The sequence below is a fragment of the Coturnix japonica genome, chromosome 12, assembly GCF_001577835.2.
Source record: "Coturnix japonica isolate 7356 chromosome 12, Coturnix japonica 2.1, whole genome shotgun sequence".
NCBI classification, from domain to species: domain Eukaryota; kingdom Metazoa; phylum Chordata; class Aves; order Galliformes; family Phasianidae; genus Coturnix; species Coturnix japonica.
The window spans coordinates 10996942-11010934 of record NC_029527.1 but is presented as its reverse complement, the minus strand read 5'-3'; the positions used below and the strand labels follow the sequence as shown (position 1 = coordinate 11010934).

At 40.1% G+C, this 13993-nt stretch overlaps 1 protein-coding gene across 1 annotated transcript in view; it reads right to left on the bottom strand.

Moving 5' to 3' along the window:
* ATXN7 (ataxin 7) overlaps positions 1-13993 on the bottom strand; it is a 78018-nt gene that overhangs the window by 60541 nt on the left and 3484 nt on the right. The window contains exon 2 of the mRNA XM_015875222.2: positions 1741-1833. The gene's annotated coding sequence lies outside the window, so the exon portion shown is untranslated. The remainder of the gene's footprint in view (positions 1-1740; positions 1834-13993) is intronic.

Here is a 13993-nt window from a genome sequence, read left to right as displayed (position 1 = left end):
GTAGATACACTGGAAGAAAGTGTCACTGTGCAGAGATTGGAAGCTGAAAGACTGAGTCAGTTCAAGAACGATGTTAAAAAAACTGAATGAGATCTATCAGAGGATAGTGATAGTGATTAGAAGGTTGGAAAACATACTGAAGAAGAAAAAAGAAATTCTGCTCTAATGTAAATAATCACCTAGGATATACGTCCCATGTCTCCATAGTAAACCAAATTCTTTAGTTAGCTACATTTTCATATTCTCACAATGTTTGATGACAGGAATAAAAGGAATTTGAGTTCATTCTCCGATGGTCATATTTTTAGGTTCATGTACAAAAGTCCAGATTTCTGGAATATTCCAAAATCCTATTATAATTAATCTAATGGAAAAAAACTTTCTAAAATATACCAGACAGCATTGACTTTGAAGACCAGTATTACACCAAATCCCATTTGACCTCCACTGTATAACACACAAAAGAAGATTCATTAAGCATGACAACCGGTGTGCCTAAGTTTTGCCATCTAGCACAGCAAGCTTCAAGTTCTCTGCTGAGGTAGAAGCCAAAACTGTTGAGCCATAAACCTGCCCAAATCTGTGGGCCTGAAAGTGTACAGTCTTGCCAAAGGAATCCATAGGTAACTTTTACACTATTTCTCTTCCTGAAGCAGCACTTTCTTTCACATAAACTCCGAAAATATAAATTTTCAAATGCAGAATTGAGGGTTAAAAAGGAATTTTGCTGAGCTGTTCAAGAGAAGACAGCAGTTTAAGAGCGACATTGCAACAAACATTCTGCACTCTTCTTGAGCCCAGATTAATTCTGCCACTTAAATAAATTCTGCAGACCAGCTCTGTGTTCACTGCAATGGCCCCTTCTGCTACAATCTACTTTAAAAGATATTAAAAGATGATTTGCAGAGCAAATACTAGTTTGTCTGAAGCAGACTGGATTTTCCAAGTTTGTGTATAAGGAAAATGCAAACTCTGAGCAAAATCTTCTTTTTTCATTATATCAAGAAAAAATACATAAGATGGTGAAATGCATGTGATGACACAGAGTGAATATTGATATGCAGGGGGAACAGAGAAAGAAATGGATACTGTGCCAATAAATTGGAAGTTCCTATAATCTGCAAAATCAGCCAAATTTCAACTTATTAGCATAAATCTTACTTTTTTCCTAATGTTCTGCCACAAATGCCAGCTATGGAGAAGAACCTCTCTGTGTTGGGTAACTGTATAATTCTTGCCTCAGTTTACAATTCTACTTTCTGGTAGGCTATGGTATATTCCAGAGCATAAGAGCCTTCCAATACGCTAAAACACGGCAGACATTCATAAATAGATAAAATTAATTACTTGGAAAAAAAGAAGTTCATATCTTCTAAACTGTAAGAAATAAATTTAGAATGCTACGTGGTACGTATGCCAAACCTTCCTTGTCCAAATCACTTCATCTAAGTGACTGAGGTACAGCTTACAATCTTTTTCTGGTTTGACTGTTCCAAGCTTGAAGTCCCTTTAGGTCAATTGTAAAGTCACTTTATTTCCCACTGAAATATATATATTAAACACCTGCATTTAAAAAAAAAAAAAAACAACACACAAAAAACAACTCTCCACGCTGCATCTGGTAACACTTCAGGCTTGCTTTGCAACCCTGTTAATATCCTGTTCTCCACACTCCTCACATCTGAAGTATGTGAATATTATGCTTAAGGAAAATATTTTGGTAAGCATGTCACACAGTACCTTGAAATTGTGGCGAATCGCTGGGTTGATTTATCAATTGATCTTCATCTGTTCAGATTCTGGAAGCTTTCTCTAACTTGTATCTGATTAATTCTGAAACAAAACAAGGAGTACAGCAGTAAGACATCTGAAACCTTCCCTCAGTTTCATAACTCCAATTACATCTATTTAAAACCTAATACGACACATTCTATCAATCAACTTTACAAACACAGTTTCTGCAATGAATTTAAAGTTGAAAGGTAAGCACGGAACTGTTATGCCCTCTTTGCACAGAACAGCTCTTTAAACGGCAGCCTGACATTACCAGAAAGGTATGCATTGGTTTAAATCTCAATCTTCAGCCCAGTTACTGCGCTTACATCGCCAACCACTGACCAGATTTCCAAGCAGAAACTGGTGTCTGTTTTGCCAGCCGGTAAAATGACAGCGCTGTATTTTCTGCACAGGATTCTTCTAGAATATAACACCAGTCCAATAACAGGAGCTCTCGGTACACAGTCATTGACATTTTTACCACCGCGTCACAGAACGTGGATAGCTAAAAATGATCCCTGGTGTAAGAGTCATTACTGACTATTACTGTATTGCTGATGAGGGATTTAATAGAAATTAGAAAGATACACAGACCAAAGCCTTTCCTACAACAGGAACCTCCCTGATCTCAAGCTTAAGATTTTAAAATCCTTTTATTTACTGCTTACATACTTATGTTTACATCAACTTCAGCACAGTTGGTTTTATTTTAGTATAAATTAAAGCCTAATTGGTTAAAACTTTAAAATGATTCTTACCTATCCTCATGCATGGGTTATACTGAAGGTAAAATTATTGGCATTAGTGTTCTGAAGTTAAACTAGCATTTTCTCTTCATTTTACTAAGAAGCCATGAAGATGGATATAAATAAGCCACCTAGTGCTGTGGACGGATGACACTTCAGCGAGAATTATTTTTTCCCCTCCAAGGATTAAAGTCCAGACAAGAGGAATGCAGTCCAAGAGGGCATCCGAGCTGTGCCGGGGTGGGAGGGCTCAGCCTGACGGAAGGTGCAGAACGAAGCTCTTCCTGCCTTCTGGGAAGCTGCCTGCATTCTGACTTCGTGCCTTCAAACTCTTTTTATGCACTGAGGACAAGCCCCTTTCTTCTCCTTTTGAATTGCAGCTTACCAGCTGATGTGGTCTGGACTGATAAGACCTACAAATACATTTACAGTTTCTTCCCTTCTCTAAGCTTTACTCTGCTCAGTAACACATTTCAGCCTAAGAAGCACAACAGAGTCTCATGATATTCTAATTGCTCGGTAGAATAAATAAATAAATACAAATTCTTGTATTCAGTGGACAACACTTGAGAACAAGTACGGTACTATTTTCTCTCCCTTCTGCAGTTACTGTTCTGCTTTACTGCAGATCAGATTCGAGGTAACTAAGTTTCTACACTAGTAGAAAGTCTCAGAAATTATAAGTAAATGTTACACAGAAATATCGAATCAAATCCTACGATATGAAGCTTCCTTTTCAATTCTTGTTGCAGCTCACTGGGAAAGGAAATGTTTTATCAGAAACCTTTTCATTTCCCCATTGCCCGTTCAAGACATGAACTGATGCAGACCCTCCCCTTTGCAGAAGATCACTCAGAGCTCAGCCTCACAGACTCAGCCCCTCCAAGCGTATGATCTTCCTGCCATGAAAGTAACTCTACTGCTTAATCTCAACCCCTGTTTCTTCAGGGAATTCAGGAGCTCTGCATGCAGGACGCCCTTCCTTTTATCCTGATTCAAATGTTACAAGTTGGATAAAGGGCAGGTTTCGCTGCTTCGTGCAAAAATGGAAACCAAAAAGTCACCCATAAAACAGAAGCCTTAAAAATCTGGGAATAGGGCAATCAGTGGGAAAGACAAACAATGGAGCAGATGAGGGGGAATGAAAACACAGTAAACATTTTCTTCCTATGCAGAAGAGATCAGAGCACGCTATGTTACCACCTGTGAATTTTGCTGTAGGGATTACATCTGGATTTGAGTTTGAAGGAAGTCAAGAGAGTAAATTTGAGAAGAATAAAGTGACAGTTTAATGACTCTTTAAAGAGGAGTCTTTCTCTGGATAATAGGTGGCAAAGAACAGGAACGATTCTTACTGAGAATTTACAGCAGGTCAATTACAACCACAACTGTCAGCAAAGAGTAATGTAAGGCAGGGATCCGATGATTGAGAATAAGCCACGAGGAGCTCCCTCTGCAGAAGGAAAGCACTTCAGTGTGCTGGAAAAGGGAGAGCGAGCTGCAGGGTGGAAAGGTGACAAAGATTCTCAGAGCAGCAGTCCAGGAAGATGGCAGAAAGGCTGCATTTTCAAACCAGAATGAGCATTATGTCACTCCTTGTGCTTGAATACCAAAGGAACTCGGTTGCAAGTGCTGCTCAATACCACGCAATACAGGAAACCACAACTGGGCAGAGCAAAAGCTGTATCCTGGTGAAAATTGTATCTGCATAGACATAGGTAATAAAGGCACAGTCATGATGAATAATGAACACAATCCATTTAGGAGAAACATATTTACATGAAAAGTATAACTCATGAAAACAAAGCCTTTTGAATAACCCTAACTGAGCTGATACAAAACACAACTAACTACACACAGCAAGGCGTACCTGAGGTATCTTAACTCCGATTAATGTCATTTTCCTTTGTCTAATTGCAACAGAAAAAGACCTTCATTCATCATTTCGCTCAGGAAATCATCTCGTCGCTAATTTTACATTTGTTTTGCAACATCTTTTCTCACAACTGAGAAGCCTCCTTTGGCAGTCCAATTTAAAAAGCAATAAGAAGCCTTCGCATATCACACTTCAACAGTTTAAATACAACCACACAAAGCACAGAAGAGACAGGCTAAAAAATTACCCAGTTTCAGCAATCATGACAGATTTTCTCTAAGCAGGATCTTGTCTTCTAGTTGAAAATACCTACGTTTTGCTGCATGATTTATGCCACCATTTGAAAGTTCAGTCTGAAAGGCACATTAGGGTACTGCAAACGAAGGTAAGTAAGGACTGTTGGAATTATATTTATACATTTCTTTAAAAGCTGTATTCATATGCACCTGTAGAGAAGAAAATGATACGTTCTGTCTCTTATGCGATAGGAATATTTCACACCGGTCACTCGTATTGCACCAGAAAAACAGGCAACAAAAGGCTGGTAACAAGCAAAAGGATGTTGGACATCAGGAATATCAAACCTTCCACAAAGAAATAAAATCCCACTTGGCTCATTTCAAAGGGTGCCCAAACATGCAATATCAGCCCAGACACCTCTCAAGATAAAAAGGCACAGTTAATCAAGACAATGCAGACTATACATGATTAACATGATTTGCAAAATTTATTACCGAGCTTCTCTGTTAAATGTAATGTTATTCAAGCTACACAGTCACGGTTATTGCAGATTAAAGATTACAAATTAGCTCCTCATGTATATCATTATTGTGAGTGGCTGCATTTTATCTGTCTAATTTTAAATTACTGCAGGCAGATGAAAGGCATCTTAAAATCTGGCTTATAATTTAGGTCCCATACCACTAACCTGAACAGAGATGGTGGCTCTTACATGGGTACCACACTATTCTCAATGTAAACAAAGGACACTGGCATGCACCCGAGGCTAAGGATGTCAGCATTTTTCAAACACCTTTCTGACTGTTCCATTTTATGGTGATGCAATATGACCTACATTTTCAATGGCCAAAGAGAGACAGAGAAATAGAAAGGGAGGAGACAGAGAAAAGGGAGACAGACAGACCTTTTCTGCCCTTATCCTCCACGAACTGAAGCTGTAACTGTCCCTCACAGAGACCACAACGGGTAAGAATAAAATCAGCATTAACATTACAGTAAATTCTGCAGGAGGTGTTGAGAGTATCATAAGAAATAGCAAGATTTTTTCCTGTAGTCCTGTGAACAAACACATACTGATACCCTCTAAGGGAAAGAAGAGCAGAAGAATCAATAATTTTGTTGTCAGTTGCCAGTAGAAAAGCTGCCTGTAATACAAACGCTTATTTTACTACCTTTTATTTCCCACCCTGTTTGTACCACTTCATTTTTATGTATTCCCTTTAGATCTCAAAATGAAACACAAAGTAATACACATCATTATCATCACTTCTATAGAAAAATTGAGGAAGAGTGATTTGCCCACAGCTACCTACCAGGCCCAGCGCAGGGCTGGGAACTGAAAGCATCACTCTTCATTATCTCAGTGCTGCGCCATCTATTAGGCACCATGATACCTGTCATACTAACACATAATCTTGACATAATTCCAGAATTATCTCTATCTCGTCTTCCTTGCATATGAGCTTCACACAGAAAACTGCACTAGATCACTGCTAACTCTTCAGAAAGCTTTCTCATGCAAATGATAGACCACATTTGTCAAGCTGTCTCTGGAAATGGACTTCACTGTGAACTGCAAAGCTTGACATCATGTGCCAATGGTATTTTTCACAACAAACGTAAAAATAAACACCCGATTCAAGCTTTAGTTTTTGTGGGGTCCCTTTTCCTGCAGCCATAGTATCTTCCTTTCCAGAAATTTGTATTTTTCCACTGTCAAACCGTGGTGTTTAAAAAATGAAGGGATGTCACTAGGACTATATTAAGCAAAAATCAACATCCTCTGCTTATCAGTTACTGATTTGTAGCACAAGAACTGTCTTGCAGAACACGTGCAAAGCACTTACAGCACCACAGCCCCTTTACAAATGCTGTTACACATACAGATATACAACAAAACATTAAATAATTTTCTTATTACCGAGACTGAAGGCCAAAATTTGATCTCAAATATACCTCTGTAAACCCAGAGCTGTAAACTCTGTAAAGTCCAATGCTTTCCAAGGAGCTTCTTGAGATCTGCGCAGAGGTAAACAAGCCTGTAATCTGGCACTGAATTCAAAACCATATATCAATAAAATTTATAGATTAATTCATGTTTTTGAACTGTATTTATTATAACAATAGCTTTCTTATCATACTGCATTCATCTCCTGAAATGTAATCATCCCAGAGCAGCAAATACTGAGAGACTGCTGCTCCTCTGCAGTTACAACAGGCAGCAGCACACAAGCAATGCTACGTCCAACCACTCAGCAGTGACTGGGCAGGCAGGCAAACAAGGGAAAGGAGAGAGAAAAACTGAAACCTACTCTACTTTTAATATGAAGAAAGAGTGGAGAGTCAAGAGGCAGAGAGCTGACAGGAATGAAGGAAAGGAATTGCCTATAAGTGGACAGGAGAGAGGTTAGAAATGAAGAGCGAAGGGCAGACGCTGCAAAAGGAGGATGAGGGACAGGGCAGAGGTGGAAGACATGACATCTAAAGCAATAAGTATTTCTTAAATGACGCACAGCTGTGAGGCTGTCAGGAAATCCTCATTGCTAAAAATCAGGGTACAACAATGTATTACTCCTCCACTCCTCCCATCCCTGGTTGCACCTTTTGCAGCCCAATGAAACCGAATTTAGCAGGAAATGAGGATTCCTCCCATCATAAACAGAAATCTGTTTCTGCTAATCTGTGACAAGAGTCTTGCTGATCTGTAAAGAAGCCTCTTCTCTATTTTTAGCATCACCAAAGCTCTCTTTTGCGAACGTCTCACTGCACCATTTTCTCAGTTTGTCTTATTTTTTGCCTTTCTTTTTTGCTTATTTCTTTCTTCATAGCATCTCTGATTCCATCTGAAAGGGGGAGAAGCTGAAATGACACTTACTGCCACCCAAGACCACAAAAACTTCAACTGGAGAAGGCAGCCAGAGCAGAGAGAGCAGGGTTCAAGCCAAAGCACCCCAGCAGCCTTCCCTTCTGCCTACTGCTGACTGCCACCTAGAGTCAGAGCCACTGGCTTGCACACATCAGTGCTATGGAGCAGAGAAAAATGTGAGAGCAAGGAGAGAAACGTTGATCCCAACCATTTAAAAACAACAACTCATATTCTAAAAGGCTACAGCTACTTTAAAAATCATTTGGGTTTCTCTTCTTAATGACTAACGAGCATTTGGTCCGCGTCTCCCACATTTTCTTTCTAAATTGAAAAGGCAGTTTCACTTTGTTATAAACACTGAAGCTGTACACACAGGGAACATACATGAAACAGCATTACACTGCTTTGCAAGTGAGTCCTGTGTTTCCCATCGTGTGCTCATGCTAAGGAAGTGAGTGCAAAATGCCATTCTTAGCTGGCAAGTCAACCTGTATTTATACTGACACCAACAAACCAATGGCTTAAATGTCTACACAAGCCCACTCAGCCAACAGGACTTCTTACACAGAATCCATTTGTCACATGCTTATAACTATATTAACTCAGGGCTCTTTATTATGCTGTATAAAAAATTTTATTTTTTCCATCATTACTCACATAGCTATTAACAGGGCATTCAATTTTCATAAATTAAGCAACCACTGCCTGCTTATTAACTAGATAAAAGGAAGGGTTTGTTGCCATTGCTATTATTTACCTGGAAATCAAATAACTTGCATTTTAACATACTTCCCATAGCAGTTACTTTCTCTGCAAACCATAGATGGATAAGAAGCCACAGGTGTGTATCTGCTAGCAAACTATTCAGCTATGAAACCCATTTATTAATTATAGCTATTAATGTCTCGTGAAGAAATCAGTTCCTTGTTCCTCTTATGGTCAAGAAGTAATGATGTGTTATAAAAGTACAAGACTTCTTCTCACCTTTATCATTACAACAGACACATAATGTCCAGGTCACACAGTGCACCCCTTTCTTCCTGCCCATCCCACCAATTACTATATTTTCCCTAAGTAGGTATATACGCACAGACAAAATTAAATGCCATTACAAAGCTCACAGCACCTATGAACTAATGTCACACCGTAGTTTATCAAAAGCAACAATTTCTACCCTTTGCATGCATGCAGTGACCTGCAACAATTGCTCCTTCAGATCCACACTCAGGCCACAATGCATGAAGCACTACACTAAATTTCTTAGCTTTTCCAGGTAGAACAACAGTCCTATAACTAGCCTGGATGTAACATCAGAGCAAAGAATATTCAAAGAGGAAGAGGACAGACACTATAACATCATCTTAGAGGCCTACATGCAATTAACACTCTCCCAAAAAACCAAAACCCACCGATAACCAAAACTTTTACCTAACAAGTGCCATAGCCTTCCTTACAAATACAAAAAACTCCAGTTGAAATAAAGCTGCTGAACAGGCCACAGCGGTGGAAAAGAGGCTCCAGTGTATATCAGTCTTATACTCTGATCCTATTAGAACCTGTGAAGTTTGTAGTTAGATGTCTGTTAACCAAAGAAGGGGCAGCAGGAACATCCAGAGGTCCGTCAGCCCATCACACAGCCCCAAGGCACAAAGCTAGACTATCTGTTGGGAACAATACAGGTAATCGAACCAGTTCTTTAAGCCCTCAGGCAATGGAAGCACCATTGTCCCCGCAAAAGATTATTCCACCTTTACTCCACCAGAAAATTGTCAATACTGAATCTGCCTTGCTGCAATCTGATCCGGTTCTTTCCTTATTTGCCATAAGCTCCTCACTTTGCAATGCACTCCAACAAATTTGTCTCCTCACTCTCTCAGCCTCCTCTCACTTAAGCTAAGGAATTACATTCTCTCAGCTGCGTTTTTCACCTCTTTAGGCAATTTCTTTGGCATCTCCACACTTCCTCTTTCCTGATTTCATTTTGCACAGGCCCTGCTGTCCTGCATGTGGGTACTTAATTATTACTTTATCTCAAATGAAAGGATGTAAAAGAGTCTGATTTTCAGGATTCTTGATAATTTATGTATTTTTCTGCATAACAAAGTTTAGGAGACAGCTGGAACACAGCCAATACTCCTTCTGTACGTAGCGTTTTGTACTTATAAATAAACCTAGCAAAAGTACACGTGATATTCCTACCACTTTAAAAACTCAAGTAATGTTCCCGAGATAATAAAATGTCATTATTATGGTCTGAGCACAAACATTAAAAAGGAGGTTGGCCCCATCACTCTGCAGCAAAACTGTGCACGTTCCTGTTGACATCACAGCCGGTGCACAAAGAAGCGATGGTGAAGCACCAGAAACATTGAAAATTGCTTGCCAAATGTGAAGGAAAATAATAAAATGCAACTTAATAGAAGTCAAAAGAATGCCTGTACCTGCCAGCAGCCATCCTGTGTTAGGCTGCTCTTTTCCCCAAGCAATGACAGTGCTGCAGCTGAATAAAAGATCCCACCTGCACGGGAGGCAGCAAACAGCTCCATAATGCAGGAAGCCTCTGGGAGGGAGCAATGCCTGCAGAAGAGCACCAAGAACAACCGCCAGGAAAAGAGATACAGAAGAGCAGTTGCACTCATTGATACAAGCAGAAAGAGAAGAAAACACAGGTTGCAAAAAGGCTGTCTCAGAATTGCCATCTCTGTGCCAAGTCCTAGAAAGACAGGATGGGGAACTGGCTCTATTAAGAAGCAATTACAAATAAAGAAGATTCATTGAGAATATGCCAGTCCTCAGGAAACTCACTACCTGTGTCATCACCACATTAAAAGCCTGTGCCAACATCTGAGATCTGGTGGTACATGCCTGCTTCGCTGAGACACATCCCTGTTGTGCTTCCCATATCTGCTCCCAAGGGACATAAGCCACATCCCACACAGCTGGAGCCAAACACATCACATACAGTGCGTACATTTTATTGTTGACATTTTTAAAGATAAAGTCTATTTTGAAATGCAAACACCGCACTGCCCTGTACTGAACTGTGATCATCCCGAGTCCATTTTAAATTCTAACACAGGGGATGTTGAGCACTATCTTAATAATTCATCCAACAGAAAGGTGCAATCTTAGAACTGGAAAACAAACAAACAAGCAAACCCAACTCATTCCAGAGTTAAGGCTAAAAGTGCTCCCTTTCAAACCAGCCACCTCCCTTAGTGCTGTGGGAAATCCCATTGAAAACACTTCAATGCCTTTCACCAGTACAGCTCAAAATACGTTCAAGAGCTTGAAAGATCAGGACAGATTTCTTTAACATAAACATTTGAAAACAGCAGCTCTTGAGCTATTTCCTTCCATTTGTTTGATGACATTTGATATACAGTTACAGCCAGTGGTTGCTGTTTGTTCAAGTTTTTTGACGTAACAGGAGGGAAAAGCTTTACTAGAAAACTGCACTGTAAATACTCTCCTGTTCCAATCCGGGCCAAGTAGCTGCAGCTCAAGTGCACTTTAGGTATTCTTTTCAATTTCAAACTCATTACATCATGTAATAAAATTCCCATATGTTCTAACATACATGTGTGTGATTTCATTTGAGGCTATTTTCTTGTTCAACCCCATTCTAGCTTTATGCTCACACCCCACAAACCACCAACAGATCTCAGAAATGAAGAAAACGTTCAATAAGCGTAACTGCCAAAGCAACACTGGAATGAAACTGAAGTGAAAACATTTACAATCGACCACAAAATCACAGGTGCACAGTTGTAGTTATTATTAGCACAGCTTTGTTTTACCCTCAACTCTTAGAAGCCCATCTTTATTCATTTAAGCAATAAAATCCAATCTCTCTGCCTTTTCTTCTTTATTTGAGCACTTTTACCCACATATACTCAATATTTATATTTTCATTAAAATAAAGGCAAAAGACAGAGGGTCAGAAAGAATCCCTTACAGATTTCAGGCATTCTGCACTAACACTTTTCAAAATCAAAACCAAAACAGGATGTTTGTTTATACCGAGTCCCCACCAAAACATTGTTATAACACAGATTGGACTGGGAGCTTTGTAAATCCTACTCAGAAATAACATTTTGGCCCGAACGCAAAGATTTTCATATGGATTGACCTTAACCTGCGGACACTTTCATAGCCACACATATAATCACTTTCATATCTCAACTTAAAATCTGCATAGATGTACAACACATATGTATATACGTACACTAACTAAATACATAACGCATCTGTGTCCACTCTCTCCTTTGTCAGTAGGTCTGAACTCCATTGTCCCAGCTGCTTCTTGCACCTCCCCCAAAGCAGTTTATCAGGCAGATTGTTTTATTATGGTTCCACAAGGTGTTTTTTTTTCCACCTACACTTTTCAAGTCCAACTTCTATTCCTGCCTGCACATAAAATCTGGCAATTACCACAAAGGCACTCACACATATCTTTGAAGGGAATCTGGTCTTCAATCTGAAAGTGATTTTTGCAATGCTTGCAGTTATTTCTCTCGCACTTCTGAAATGACTGCTTTGATTTTATGCATTGTTTCCTTAAATGCTTTAGTTCTGAGTTGTCTAATAGCTGTGTGCTGGGCTACAGAGTTGAGTTCATTCTGTCCTTCTGAGAGAACCACCACCTTATTGCCAGCCAACAGCCTGCTGCTGATTACAAAATTCACTCTGATGGAAGGAATTATGAGCATTAATCTCCTCCGGATGGAGGATAGCTGGGTTGAAGGCACCCACACGTGGTGAGCGTTCTAGTGGATAACAGCCCCGCTAATGACAAAAAGGGAACAAGAACCATCACCACCTCCTGGGTTTTGAAAGCAAAGACTGACCTTTACTCTCCCTTTGAAAGAAAGAGCTTATGATCCTCATTTCAAGAGAGCGTGAATCCAAAACGCTCCCTGGAGAAAGGTGCTTAGCCCTGGATACAGGCAGGATTTAAGCACATTCCTACTTAGCTACTGGGTAGAAAATGTGCATATTCATCATCTCCTTCCAGCTGCTTCAGCTGGTGTAATTCTAATGGAACACTTGCAAATCCTGAAGCATTTGGCCCTCTCCTTTTTCATGGAAACCCCTCTGGCCTCAGGTAGGTCGAATCTTCCCTTTGGTACAACCTGCCTGAGCAGACTGAGGAAGGGCCACAACATGCAGCTCCTTATCTGGATCTCAGCCTCCGCTGGAAAAGATGGATTATCTTCTCCACATGCATCTCCTGAAATAGTTGTTTAAACCATTTGCTTTCACAGGACTGAAGCGATACATTCAAAGCAACGTGTGGCTCATTTGAAAAAGAAAATGAGAGGGAGGAGAGCATGTCTTCTTCCCAAGGGAAACTTGTCTTCTCTTTGGGGGTTCTGCCCTGCTTTGAGTCACTTGTTTAGGGTAACAATGGTCAGAAACATGACATGATGCATTAAAACATAAGAACGTACAAATGAGCAGGCATCACCAAAGCGTGTGACCACGCCTCTGTTTCCCTGCTTAGACCCAGAAACCAGGGTGTGAGCACGTGCCTCAGTGCATTGTGTCACAAATCATAGCTGTTCCTAAACACTACCACTGACAAGAGTTACTCCATTAAAAGAAAACATACTTTTAAGCCATGAAGTGATCCATGGCAATATATAAGACTGCTTTTAAACAGAACCTGTTTGTCAATATAGACCCCATACTTCCTTTCTCCATCTTCTGAAGACAGAAGTGTTGCCTCCAACATCTTCCCATGGTACGGGATCTTACTTTGCCAAGCTCAGAAAGCCGTGTAAAAATTCTAGATGTTCTTCCACAGCTGCTTGTAAAATGAAACACATTGCAACCAACCCCAAAACCAACCAACTACCTTCTGTAATGTTATAAAGCTTGAAGGGCTGACTCAGACTCTGTGAGGCTCTCCTGAGGCCAGCAACGGGCCATGGGGTTCTCCCAACACCACTACAAGGACAGCACAAGCAGGAAACACCTGGCTTCCCTCTGAACCTTCTGTAAAATCTCCGCAGGAACACTACCAGCTATTTATTTAGATGTCACAAGTAAATAAGGTATTCGCAGCCCTCTGATTGTTCACCCAGAGCTTAAAGCCATGGTTAAACACAAACATTTACCACCTGGCTCAGCTCCAGCAAGGACAAACTCTTCTTCTTAGTCCCTATTAGAATCTCAATCAGTGTCCATGTCTTCCTCTGAAAACTCTGGAATGCCACTGGTGATCTTCAGGGCACAGCGCGAATGCTACCAAACCAGTGAATTGATACATTGAGGAAGGAAAACATAAATACATAGTAATAACATACTGAAAACATCCTGCCAACAAAGAGACTACCAGATTAGTGACTAATTCTTTCAAAACAGTTCCAAATGGCTCCAAAAAAATAAATGGCTGCTTCCTCATAACATGCATGAAATACAAAGTGTCACCCAAAAATTACCCCGAAGCCATTTTAAATCACGTATCACAGAGATAGCATAGAA